The following is a 12,458-nucleotide window of genomic DNA, read 5'->3' as shown; positions in this document are numbered from 1 at the left end:
TAATCATATTTAATGAGCAGAAAGCAAAAGGTTGTGCTGAATAGCACAAATAATGTTGGTAGGGTGGTAAATTCTAGTGAATGGGGAGTTATCACAAAGGGAGTCCCACAGGGTTCAATTTTAGGTCCTCTGCTGTTCCTTATTCATGTGAATGACCACCCACTTAACGTTCAGCAAGCGGAACTAGCACTTTTTACAGATGACACGTGTCTTATAATAAATCCTATTCCAGAAAAAGCAGCTGAAGATATTGTTAAGGATGTCTTTCAAAGAATTATTAAGTGGTTCTCAGAAAATGGACACTCCCCTAATTTTGAAAAAAAACTCACTATATCCAGTCAGTACACCGAATAGAGTCATACTGACAATTGAAGTAGCTTATGAACAGTGCTCAGTTAACAGGGTAGATTTCTCCAAATTTTTGGGCGTTCACATTGATGACAACTTGAACTGGAAGAAGCATATTACTGAGCTTCTCAAACAACTAAGTTCAGCTTCTTTCGCTCTTCGTAGAATCGCTAGTCTTGGTAATAAACAGATCAGCCACCTAACGTACTTTTCATATTTCCTTTCAATAATGTCTTATGGAATAGTTTTCTGGGATAAGTCACCACTTAGACATAAAGTATTGATTGCACAAAAGAGAACAGTGAGAGTAATTAGTGGTGTTCACCCGGGGACGTCATGTAGGCACCTTTTCAAGGAGTTATGTCTTTTAACTGCACCATCAGAGTACATATATTTGCTAATGAAATTCGTTACAAATAATCCATCTCAATTCGCGAAGAACAGTGATGTTCATACGTACAACACTAGAGGGAAAAATGATCTTTCCTATCCGTTATCGAAGCAGTCAGTTGTTGAAAAAGGAGTACATTATTCAGCAACAAAAATCTTTGATCATTTGCCCAACAACATAAAGTGTCTGGCAAGTAGCAGATCAAGTTTTAAATCTAGCTTAAAATCATTTGTGTTGGACAACTCCTTCTACTACGTGGACGAGCTTCTGTTTCAGAAATGGTTGAAAAAAATTATACCTCTAAATGTAGTTGCATGTGTAGAACTAAAAACTTCAGTAATATTAATATTATCACTATTCACGTGTATTTATATATCCTTTAATCTGACTTGATCCACATCATATCGATAAAATAATCGGGAAAATGATTTACGGAACATGACATAACTAAAACTAAACTAAAAACGTCACGTCGTATAATTATTCGTGAGTAATACTATGAAGCGATATGAAATGTGGAGAGAATGTGAAATCGTTATAAGGGAAGGCGAATGGGAGACAAAAAATTTGTTGAAAGTATTCTGGAAAAGAGCGGTATATCTGTACGGAAATTTCACACAAGGCGACAGTCTGACCAATTGCAAAGTATTATTCCAGAGTTTGGAGACCTTACCTAGCAGGCATAACGAATAGACATCGAACGAATTCTAAGACGCAATGGCAGGGTCGTAACAAGGAGGTATAGCCCTTATGAAAGTGAAACAGAAATGTTATAGATACTTAATGGGAAGTCATTGTGAAAGAAAAGACGACTTAGTTCTCACGAAATCCTGTTGCGAAATTTAGAGAACCGGTTTTCGAGGACGACTTTGAGACGGTTCAGCAGCCACCACCATATACCTCGCGCACAGATCCCGACAATTCTATCGCTTGAGCCTTGTCCCGCAGCTACGCACGGTCAGCCATTGTTAACCGGATTTGGCATGTTAACGGTTAAGGGGTGACCGAATGCCCTTCCTGCCGCCACCCCGTACCCCCCAGGACGGAATTAGTGTACCCCAACTGTCTGCGTCGAGTGGAATACATGGAATAGTGCGAATGTATTCAGATGTCTGCGAGCCGTGTAAGGAATCACTCCTATGCAATGCAGAATTGTCCACTAGATGTCACGAGGCGGATAGTGCTGTGTTGTCAAGAGAAGCAGCAACAGCAGAATGGGCCAGTCAGAAGAGTTCAGTAACTTCGAACGAGGACTAGTCATTGGGCGTCACCTGAGTAACATATTCATCAGGGACATTTCAGTTCTTCTAAAGCTGCGCAGTTCGACTGTTGGTGGTCTGACTGTGAAGTGGAAACGCGAATGGACAACCGCAGCTCAGCCAAGACTAGGCAGAGCACATGCACTGGCGGACAGGGTCCATCGTCCATTGCAGAGAGTGGTTGTAAAGCACCGCATGAAATCAGCGGAAGGAACCTCTTGCGAGTTGTAACCGCTCTTTTAATTGAGAACAGTATTATGGCTTATTCTCATACAGGGGAGAGGTGATCGATAATAGCCGGCCTATGCGACCGTGCGGTTCTAGGCGCTTCAGTCTGGAACCGCGCTGCTGCTACTGTCGCAGATTCGAATCCTGCCTCGGGCATGGATGTGTGTGATGTCCTTAGGTCAGTTAGGTTTAAGTAGTTCTAAGTTCTAGGGGACTGGTGAACTCAGATGTTAAGTCCCACAGTGCTTAGAGCCACTGGAACCATTTGATCGATAATATCGTAAATAATTAATAGCACTGAAAAAGTTTTAATTAAAATTATCGACGTACAATCTCTCATCAGAATAACGCCCTCAGCAAAGTAGCGCCTCAGGGATATCAAAGAGGGTTCAACGCGACTACTTTTATTTCTAAATTATACTACATAAACCATGCGCGGGTATTGTTAGTTGCCTTGTCTTGTTTTCTGCGCACTGAATAAGTCTACGTAGCTGCGGTGTGCGATATAGCTGGCTGGCATTTCCGTGCGATATGCTACGCAAGGGATCAGGGCACTTCTGTTAAACTGCAAGAAAAGTGACTACAGTTACTTTATACGGGACAGATTTAGGCTGAAAGTTACACTGAGGTCTAGGTAGATTTTAGCCGTTAGGTTACGGATTAAGAATATCTAATTGGGTGCGCGAGAGAAAGTAGCGCTCAGTATTAAACTCTGCTACATGCCGAATAATCGATAACAGGTGCTGTGGACTATACGAAGCGACGTTAAACTGAGTATAAGAACGGAATTGGACACTTAGATTTGTGAAAGTAAAGGCGTACGAATGACTGCATCGAAGTATTGTGATGGACGATAGTCCTTGTTATAATATCTTTGAGTGACGAACTATAAAAATCACGAATATTTTAGCTGCCGTAATTGCTGAGAGTAATTGTAGGATCAACCCTCCTTCCCTCTAAACACAAAGCGAAATCATTCATGATCATTTAATAATTAATAAATGTTGTTAATAAAAGACTAAAGTGATTTCCACAATAGCGTGTGTATTAGTCAATGATAATCATAGGAAGCTGCAAGCTTTATCTCTGGATGACGGGAAGTTCGATTATTAATTATTACGAAGCGTAAATAGTGACTTAAAAGCTATTTACCATTTCATTTCCAATCGGACAGAAATAATACAAAATCAGAAACAGTGCGGGTAAGTAGTAACGTCGGAAATAGGAAGTTGAAATAATAACGTACATCCAAAGACATTATTAACTATCTTGTCCTCGGTAATGCAGTAAAAAATGAAGGGTGCTCGACTGTGCAAAAAGTCAACATTAATTATTATGATGAAAACGCAAAATTCAGTCGCCATTAGAGTGAAGATGATTGTGGCTGCTCCGTCGACGTCTTACGTCACAGAAGTCGATTACAGCAGATCGAAGGAGAGCGGCTACAGAGTTCCGAAGTATTACCAATAGTCCCGCTAGCAGCTAGCACTATGATTGCGCGTAGGGACGTAAAAGAATGTGGTACAATGTCCGAGCAGCTCCTCATAAGCCAGAAATTTCTGTATCCAGCGCTAAGTGACATTTGAGGTGGTGTAAAGAGCGACACCACTGAACAATAGATGGCTCGAAATGAGTGATTTGGAGTGATGAATCACACTATACCCTGGGGCAACCAGTTGGAGGGTATGAGTTTGGTGAATGCCTGGAAAACGTTACCGACTATCATACGCAGTGCCAACAGTGAAATACGGACAAGGTGGTATTACAGTATGGTGGGCCGTTTTTCGTTGTTAGGGTGTAGTTCCCTCATTGCGCTTGAGAAAACCCTAAATCTCGAAGGATACTAACACATTTTACAGCATTATATACTGCGTACAGTAGACGTACAGTTCGGAAACCATGATTTATCAGCATGACAGTACAGCCTGTCATGAAGCAGCATCCATGAGGCGACGATTTGTGGAAAACAACATTCCTAAAATAAACTGGTCTGCCTAGATTCCTGCCTATACCCCATGGAACACCTTTGGGATGAGTTAGAGTGACGACTTCGCCCCACGCCCTAGCGTCCAACATCACCACCTTCTCTGGTTTCAGATCGTGAGGAAGAATGAGCAGTAGTTCCACCACTGAGACTGACACCCCACTGAAAGTGTCCCCAGCAGAGTTCAAGCCGTCATTATGGCTTAATGTGGAAACACACCACACTAATTTGCACTAATAGATGCCCGAATCGTTTTTAATCGTGTAGTGTAGTTAGACAAGAAAAATTTACGTGCACGAAATATCGATGGCTGTGTTCTCGTTTTCGATTTAACAAATAAAATATTCTCTTAAAATACATTCAAGTGGAGGAGAGATGTAGGCTCCTTTATTATACACTATGTGATCGAAAGTATCCGGACACCCGGCTGAAAATTACTTACAAGATCGTGGCACCCTACATCGGTAATGCTGGAGTTCAGTATGGTGTTGGCCCACCCTTAGCTTTGAAGAGAGCTTCCACTCTCGAAGGCAAACGTTCAATCAGGTGCTGGAAGGTTTCTTGGGGAATGGTAGCCCATTCTTCACGGAGTGGTGCACTGAGGAGAGGTATCGATGTCGGATGTCGGCCGGCGAGGCCTGGCACGAAGTCGGCGTTCCAAAACATCCCAAAGGTGTTTTATAGGATTTAGGGCAGGACTCTGTGCAGGTTGGTCCATTACAGGGGTGTTATTGTCGTGTAACCACTCCGCCACTGGCCGTGCATTATGAATAGGTGCTCGATCGTGTTGAAAGATGCAATCGCCATCCCCGAATTGTTCCTCAACAGTGGGAAACAAGAAGGTGCTTAAAACATCAATGTAGGCTTGTGCTATGATAGTGTCAAGCAAAATAACAAAGGGTGCAAGCCCCCTCCACGAAATACATGACCACAACATAACACCACCGCCTCCGAATTTTACTGTTGGCACTACACACCCTGGCAGACGATGTTCATCAGGTATTCGCCATACTCACAGCCTGCCATTGGATAGCCACATTGTGTACCATGATTCGTCACTCCTCACAACGTTTTCCTACTGTTCAATGGTACAATGTTTACGCTCCTTACACTAAGCGAGGCGTCGTTTGGCATTTGCCGGCGTGATGTATGGCTTATGAGCAGCTGCTCGACTATGAAATCCAAATTTTCTCATCTCCCGCCCAACTGTCATAGTACTTGCAGTGGATCCTCATCCTGTATGGAATTCCTGTGTGATAGTCTGGATAGGTGTTTGCCTATTACACATTACGACCCTCTTCAACTGTTGGCGGTCTCTGTCAATCAAAAGACGAGGTCTGCCTGTACGCTTTTGTGCTGTACGTGTCCCTTCACGTTTCCACATCATTACCACGTCGGAAACAGTGAACCTAGGGATGTTTAGGAAATCTCGCTTACAGACGTATGACACAAGTGACACTCAATCACCTGACCACGTTCGAAGTCTGTGAGTTCCGCAGTGCTCCTCATCCCGCTCTCTCAAGATGTCTAATAACTACTGAGGTCGCTGATATGGGGTTTCTGGCAATAGGTGGCAGCACAATGCACTTAATATGAAAAACATGTTTTTGGGGTGTCCGGATACTTTTGATCACGTAATGTGTGCATGCTACTTCCAAACAAAGTACGTAACAGTGCTGCATTTTATCGATGAATAATTTAAATCTGTTAAATGCATTTAAATTGATGCTATCGTTCTAATTAAGTCGTTAGTAAGGACTATGCTTCTTTCCATTTACACCGTATGAGAGTGTCAAGTCACTGTTGTTTAGGTTATGTGTGAACAGCTTAAGATTTTACCAATAAACATATTACAGAACGAATTTCAGATTTGATGGGATTTTCAATCCCAACACTCACATTTGGCGGCTGTTGTAGAGGTTACAAAATTCATCACATGAATTAAACCACTCAGTATCCGTCACGTTGGTATGAATTTGACAGGTGATAAACCCTTGGCGTTTTTCAGCACAAGAAGTATGAAAATACTTAGCTTAGAAAGTGTAATAAGAAGTTTTCAAAAAATGTCCCACGTTATTATTCAGAGCAGAAAAGACCTACTGATAAAACATGAAGTCATGTATTTGAAGAAAAGCCATTGATATTGCTAAATGACTATCCATGAACCCAGAACCAACCACCGCTTCTGGAAGCAACAAAAATTTGATTTTCAGTATCGCGCATAATTATTGACCAGATTTAAAAATTAAATTCTGTTACAATCTACTCATTAAGCTGTACAATTTTATGTTAAAAGTTTAACACAATAAAACAAGTACTACTGTTAGAATCGTTTATCTTGAAGCAGCTAACTGACAGAACGCTAATATATTGACTTTATTCATCCAGTATTTGAGAATGAAGCACTTAGCGACTTCCGATAAACTTTACACATAATTTCAAATTCTTCCGAAACTTTTTCTCCCTGCTATCCCCCCCCCCCCCCATAAAATAATTACAGGAAAAAAGTTTATCGCTGACTACATTTTCCATTTTCTGGTGTTTATACAGTAAAACTTCAGCAGCAGACACGACGTTTTTAACTTATTACTTCTCTACTAATGACACTCTTCAGAACACATTTTGAAGACAGTATCGACATATGCGAAATTGTATCATTATGCGACTCATAGTTCATAACATGACGTCATAGACATTTAGATGCGTGAAAAACTACACCGAAGCGCCAATGAAACTGGTACAGGCTTGCGCATTCAACTGCAGAGATATGTAAATAGGCAGAATACGGCGCTGCGGTCAGCAACGCCTATATAAGACAATAAGTGTCTGGCGCAGTTGTTAGATCGGTTACTGCTGCAACAGTGGCAGGTTATAAAGATTTAAGTGAGTTTGAACGTGGTATTACAGTCGGCGCACGAACAATGGGACACAGCATCTCCGAGGTAGCAATGAAGTGGGGATTTTCCCGTACGACCATCTCACGGGTGTACCGCGAAAATCAGGAACCCGGTGAAACATCAGATCTCCGACTTCGCTACGGCTGGAAAAAAATCTTCCAAGAACGTGACCAACGACGACTGGAGAACCTCGTTCAACATGACAGAAGTGCAACCCTTACGCAAATTGTTGCAGATTTCAGTGCTGAGCCATCAACAAGTGTCAGCGTGCGAACTATTCAACGAAAAATCATCGATATGGGCTTTCGGAGCCGAAGGCCCATTCGTGTTCCCTTGATGACTGCACCACACAAAGCTTTAAGCTTCGCCTGGGTCCGTCAACATCGACATTGGACTGTTGATGACTGGAAACATGTTGCCTGATCAGACGATTCTCGTTACAAATTGTATCGAGCGGATGGACGTGTACGGTTATGGAGATAACCTCATGAATGCATTGACCCTTCATGTCACCAGGAGACTGTTTAACCTGGTGGAGGCTCCGTAATGGTGTGAGGCGTGTGCAGTTGGAGTGATGTGGGACTGCTGATACGTCTAGATACGACTCTGGCAGGTGACACATACATAAGCGTCCTGTCTGCTCAAGTGCATCCGTTCATGTCCGTTGTGCATTCTGACGGACTTGGAACAATCCAGCAGGATAGTGTGACAACTCACACGTCCAGAATTGCTACAGAGTGGCTCCAGGAACACTTCCGTGTCACAACATTTCCGCTGCCCACCAAACTCCCCAGAAGTGAACATTATTGAGCATATCTGGGATGCCTTGCAACATGCTGTTCAGCAGAGATCTCCACTTCCTCGCACTCTTATGGATTTATGGACAACCCTGCAGGATTCGTGGTGTCAGTTCCCTCCAGTATTACTTCAGACATTAGTCGAGTCCATGCCACGTCTTGTTGCCGCACTTCTGCGTGCTCGAGAGGCCCTACATGACATAATCAAGGTGTACCAGTTTCTTTGGCTCTTTAGTATAGCTTCTGTTTCAAATGGCCGGAAGTAAAACTTTAACGTGAGGCATGACGTCTTAATTCATTACTTCAAATGGCCCTGAGCACTATGGGACTTAACATCTGGGATCATCAGTCCCCTAGAACTACTTAAACCTAACTAACCTAAGGACATCAGACACATCCATTCCCGAGGCAGGAGTCGAATTTGCGGGCGTAGCGGTCGCGCGGTTCCAGGCTGAAGCGCCTAGAACCGCTCGGCCACACCGGCCGGCATTCATTACTTCTTTATTAATAACTGTATTCGCAACACATTTTGGAGACAGTATCTATATATGTTACTGAATGTACGTTGGTAGCCAAAATTTAAACAATAAACCGCTAATTGCCCGTCCTGTGTCTAATCCACGATATAATCGTATTGATTGACAACCAGATGCCCGCACGGTCGTGTTCTGCACGGAAGATGGCATTCCAGTCAACGGATAATGATGCCAACAATGACATCAGGGCACCTATGACACGAGGTAGCGTTTGCCAGGTAGCGGCGCATCCACAATCGCTGTGTAGTTAGTCACAGACGGTGCAGATGCCTACCGGACTCTCTCTGGTGGAGGGCCGTAGAAAGACAGGAAGCACGACAGTCGCAAACTGATTTGGTCCGATGGCTTGATGTGAATCGTTCTGTTGTTTCTCGGATATGGCGATAGTTTATAGAGACTGAAACTGTATCCCGAAGACCAGGGCAAGCCCGACCACGTGAGACTTCAGAAGAGAGAACCGTTAATTGGCTCTAAGGGTATGACTTTACCACCATAGTACTGCATGGCAACTAGCATATGAGCTCGCAACACCTACTGGATGTGTTGTATCGAGGCAAACGGTGTGCAAAGGGCTTGAGCAGAATGGCCTTTACTGTCGGAGACATGCTGTATGTCTACCTCTGACGCGTCTTCACAGACGGGGACGCCTAAAGAGGAGTCATCAACATGCTACCTGGACGTTCGAACAGTGGACCAATGTTGTTTCCACAGATGGGTCCCAGTTTAGTCTGGAGAATGGTTCTCGACAGGTCAGTATCTGGAGGGACCAAAACATTGTGGAAAGAGACCGAGACCGAGGAGGACCTCCAATGGTGTGGGCAGGGATTTTGTTTACAATACGAACACCTCTTCATGAAATTTTACAGGTGAAACGGCAAAGTTTAGCTGGTGTCAGGTATTGTGACGAGATCTTCGGACCTCATCTGCGGTTGTTGCGAGGTGCTGTGGGCCCGGACGTCGTACTGATGGACGATAATGTTCGACCTTATTAGAGCACGGGTGGTTGATGTTCTCTTGGAAACGCTAGAGATAGCGCACGTAGCGTGGCCTGCTCGCTCTCCCAATTTGAATCCCATAGAGCATGTCTGGAATGCACGAGGGACGGCCTGCATCACGTAAGCATCCAGCAACCAAAACTGCGAGCAGCTCTGTAGAAAGAATGGGCTTTACTGCCTCAACGTGAGATTGATGACATCATTCACAGCAGGTCCCGTCGTTGTCAGGCCTGTACTGCTGCCAGAGGTGGTCATACCCCATATTGAGTACATTAACCAGGTATCAGAATGTGAGCGCAAACCTGTTCAGACACTGGACTCGCATTCGGAAGGACGACGGTTCAATCCCGCGTCCGGCCATCCTGATTTAGGTTTTCCGTGATTTCCCTATATCACTTCAGGCAAATGCCGGGATGTTCCTTTGAAAGGGCACGGCCGATTTCCTTCCCCATCCTTCCCTAACCCGAGCTTGTGCTCCGTCTCTAATGACCTAGTTGTCGATGGGACGTTAAACACTAATCTCCTCCCTCCTCCTCCTCCACCTGTTCAGTTGGGAAAAAACGAAGAACATTTTTGTCTATCGTTATACATGTTCGAGTGGTTTGCGTTCTGTATTCATTACATTGTTTCTACACCCACGAAAAAATGTTTGTCATCACACCGGTTCCCAGAACTCTTGAAGACAGGCGTTGACTGTGGGTATTGTATCACAGACACTGTCCCTTTGACCAGAGATGTCACTAAACCCGCCCAAAGATGCAAACAACCATGCATGAGCAGCGCCTATTAGACGAAGGGGGTCCGACAGCCGATCAGTTCCAGTCATTCTACCAGGAAGGAGGTACACGGCTCGTGTTGCCTGTAGTTCAACCATGCCTAGATGGTCAATACCGCAGTTCGATCACGTCCGCATTGCTGCTTTGTGCCAGGAAGGGCTTTCAACAAGGAAAGTGTCTAGGCGTCTCGGAGGGAACCAAAGCGATGTTGTTCGGACACGGAGCAGATACAGAGAGACAGAAACTGCTCAAAAATTTTTCAAATTGCACTGAGCACTATGAGACTTAACATCTGAGGTCATCAGTCCCCTAGAACTTAGAACTGCTGAAACCTAACTAACCTAAGGACATCACACACATCCATGCCCGTGGCAGGATTCGAACCTGCGACCGTAGCAGCAGCGCGGTTCCGGACTGAAGCGCCTAGAACCACTCGGCCACAACGGCCGGCGTCAGGAACTGCCAACGACATGCCTTACTCAGGCCGCCCAAGGACTACTACTGCAGTGGTGATTACGGCTCGGAGGAAATCTGACAGCAACGCCCCCATGTTGAATAACGCTTTTCGTTCGGCCACAGGATGTCATGTGACGATTCACATTGTGCGCAATAGGCTGCATGACGCGCAACTTCACTCCCGACGTCCATGGCCATGTCCATCTTTGGAACCACGACATCATGCACTGCGGTACAGATGGCCCAACAACATGCCGAATAGACCGATCAGGATGGGTATCACATTCTCTTCACCGATGACTGTCGCGTATTCTTTCAACCAGACAATCGTCGGAGACGTGTTTGGAGGCAACCCGGTCAGGCTGAACGCCTTAGACACACTGTCCAGAGGGTGCAGATAGGCGGAGGCCCTCTGCTGTTTTGGGGAGGCATTATGTGGGGTCGACGTACGCCGCTGGTGGTCATGGAAGGCGTCGTAACGTCTGTACGATACGTGAATGCCATCCTCCGAAAGATAATGCAACCATATCGGCAGCATATTGGCGAGGCATTCGTCTTAATGGACGACAGTTCGCGCTCCCATCGTGCACATCTTGTGAATGACTTCCTTCAGGACAACGTCGTCGCTCGACTAGAGTAGCTAGCATGTTCCCCAGACATGAACCCTATCTAACATGCCTGAGATAGATTGAAAAGGGCAGTTTATGGACGACGTGACCCACCAACCACTCTGAGGGATCTACGTCGAATCGCCGTTGAGGACTGGGATAATCTGGGCCAACAGTGCCTTGATGGACTTGGGGACAGTATGTCACGACGAATACAGGGATGCATCAATCAAGAGGACGTGCTACTGAGTATTAGAGGTATCGGTGTGTACAGCAATCTGGACCACTACCTCTGAAGGTCTCGCTGTATGGTGGTACAACAAGCAATGTGCGGTTTTCATGAGCAATAAAAAGGGCGTAAATGATATTTATGTTGATCTCTATTCTAATTTTCTGCGCAGATTCCGGAATTCTCGGAACCAAGGTGATGCAAATCTTGTTTTGATGTGTGTACTTTACTATCAAAAATGGATCAAATGGCTCCCCTAGACTTAGAACTACTTAAACCTTACTGACCTAAGGACATCACACACATCCATGCCCGAGGCAGGATTCGAGTCTGCGACCGTAGCAGCAGCGCGGTTCCGGACTGAAGCGCCTAGACCGCTCGGCCACAGCTGCCGGCTGTACTTTACTATCAGCTGTTCACACTGTTTTGTGGCAAAATAGAGGCAACCTTGCTGAATTTCCTTTTGTTGCTTTAATTTTGGATATCAGTTTAGCTGCAAAATTATATGATTGTACAATACGTAGTTCCGTAGGTATGACGCCTTACACATTGTGGTGCATGAAGCGGGAACTACCCAGATTATACTCACCCAGTGTTTCATAATGAGAGCACTCAGCGACTTCCAACAAACTTTAGGGATAATTTCAAACCTTTCCTAAACTTTTTTCTTTCTTACATGCTTAACGTCAAATATTTAACGAATTAAATAATTTGTGGTGTAATCAGTCGTTTGAAGGCGTTTTATAAATCGGTTTGATTCTTTAAAGAATCAGGGGTTTCTTGGTTGTGACATAAGGTCAGATATTCAGGACGAATATGATATTAACCGTATTTTACCGCCAGTACATGTTACTTTTTGCAAATAACTCCAAGCAATTCTGCTAGACCTACCAACAAGAGAGACTGCGATTCAGATGAACTAACTCTCTGGTTCTTCTTCTTCTTCCGTATCCG

At 44.5% G+C, this 12,458-nt stretch overlaps 1 protein-coding gene across 1 annotated transcript in view; it reads right to left on the bottom strand.

Moving 5' to 3' along the window:
- The window catches only part of LOC124712280 (cytochrome P450 6k1-like), a 66,021-nt gene that overhangs the window by 27,465 nt on the left and 26,098 nt on the right, over positions 1 to 12,458 (bottom strand). The gene's annotated exons all lie outside the window — the stretch shown is intronic.

Source organism: Schistocerca piceifrons, chromosome 8, assembly GCF_021461385.2.
Source record: "Schistocerca piceifrons isolate TAMUIC-IGC-003096 chromosome 8, iqSchPice1.1, whole genome shotgun sequence".
NCBI classification, from domain to species: Eukaryota; Metazoa; Arthropoda; class Insecta; order Orthoptera; family Acrididae; genus Schistocerca; species Schistocerca piceifrons.
The sequence above is the reverse complement of the archived record's forward strand: the minus strand, read 5'-3'. Positions and strand labels throughout refer to the sequence as shown.